The sequence below is a fragment of the Telopea speciosissima genome, chromosome 8 (assembly GCF_018873765.1).
Source record: "Telopea speciosissima isolate NSW1024214 ecotype Mountain lineage chromosome 8, Tspe_v1, whole genome shotgun sequence".
In the NCBI taxonomy this organism is placed as follows: domain Eukaryota; kingdom Viridiplantae; phylum Streptophyta; class Magnoliopsida; order Proteales; family Proteaceae; genus Telopea; species Telopea speciosissima.
This window is the reverse complement of record NC_057923.1, coordinates 38,481,725-38,483,605: the sequence shown is the minus strand read 5'-3', so window position 1 is coordinate 38,483,605 and position 1,881 is coordinate 38,481,725.

The window sequence follows — 1,881 nt, the reverse complement described above, 5'->3', positions numbered from 1 at the left end:
CACACGTCAATAAGAGATAATGACACTTTTTAGAACATCCCAACCCCAAAAAAGTACAGAAATACCCCCAAATAACCCCAAACGACCCACCCGGTTTGGTTTAAATCGAAAATCAACAAATGTCGAAATAGGTATCGATTCGAAGGTCACGACCCTTAACAATGCATCCACACGTCTAATAAGAGATAAGGACATTTTTTAGAACATCCGAAACCCAAAAAAGTACAGAAATGCCCCCAAATAACGCCAAACGTCTCACCCGGTTTGGTTTAAATCGAAAATGAACATTTATCGAAATACGTATCAATTCGAAGGTCACGACCATCAACATCGCATCTACACATCTAATAAGAGATGAGGTCACATTTTAGAACATCCCAAACCCAAAAAAGTTCAGAAATGCTCCCAAATAACCCCAAACGACCCACCCGATCTGGTTTAAACCGAAAATGAACATTTGTCTAAATTGGTATCGATACAAAGGTCACGACCCTCAACTTCATATCCACACGTGTAATAAGAGATAAGGACACATTTTAGAACATCTCAAACCCAAAAAAGTACAGAAATGCCCCCAAATAACCCCAAACGACCCACTCGGCCTTGTTTAAACAAAAAATGAACATATGTCGAAATAGGTATCGATTCCAAGGTCACGACTCTCAACATCGCATCTACATGTGTAATAAGAGATAACGACACTTTTTAGAACATCCCAAACCCAAAAAAGTACAGAAATGGCCCCAAACAACCCTAAACGACCCACCCGGTCTGGTTTAAACAGCAAATGAACATAAGTCGAAATATGTATCGATTCAAAGGTTACGACCCTTGGCATCGCATCCACAAGTCTAAGAAGAGATAAGGACACTTTTTAGAATGTCCAAAACCCAAAAAACTACAGAAATGCCCCCAATTAACTCCACACGACCCACCCGGTCTGGTTTAAACCGAAAATGAACACATGTCGAAATAGGTATCAATTCGAAGGTCACGACCCTCAACATCACATCCACACATCCATTAAGAGATGATGACACATTTTAGAACATCCCAACATCTCCACAGCCCACAACATCATGTCTCAAGCAACTTCCAGCTTCCAAACATGGTGTGTGGCCATTTAGCAGAACAAGTTGAAAAGATAGAATTACCTGCAGAAGAAGATGCGCCTCAGAGAATGTTGCATGAGCTGCGGAATATGGCTTGGTTGAATCTGGCATTAACCAAGGATTTCTTTGGAAACCCACCTCAAGATCCAATGTTATACTCAGATGAGTTCCCCTATGCCGGTCCGCCAAGAATGATGGAAGGGTGGGAAAATTGGGTCGATAATATCAATATCGGCGATCCTTACTTTGATCCAACAAGCAAAATTTACCCTATTGATAGTAGTGGGGAGGAAGAAGAGGACCCAGGTCATCAGGATTCTGAAGAAGAGCCAGATAAGGAAACATCCAGTGAAAGTCTGAATGACGAAGAAATGGATGAAGGCACTGATAGTGAACTACCCAATGAAGCATCTGAAACAGAGAAAAAACCCAATGCCAACCAATATGAGGAAATTTGTGGGCCAAGAGCTTGGTCCCTTCCATTCGAAGCAAGAGGGATCCTCAGAATGGTTGAAAAGATTCACCAAATGCTCCTTAAAGTGGCATTTACAGACAAAAGCTATCAGGAAGAATTGCAACGGCAACATCCAGTGAATGAAAAATGGCTATTACCTCAAGTCTTGAAAGAATTGGAAGACGAGGTCGCTCTCATGTTCGCTCTGGCAAGACATTTGTGGGGAAGTCCTCTAGCATCTCTGGACCGTGGAATTGAGGAATATCATGAATGGGCACAAGCACATGATAGGTTCTATCTCTACAACATCAATAT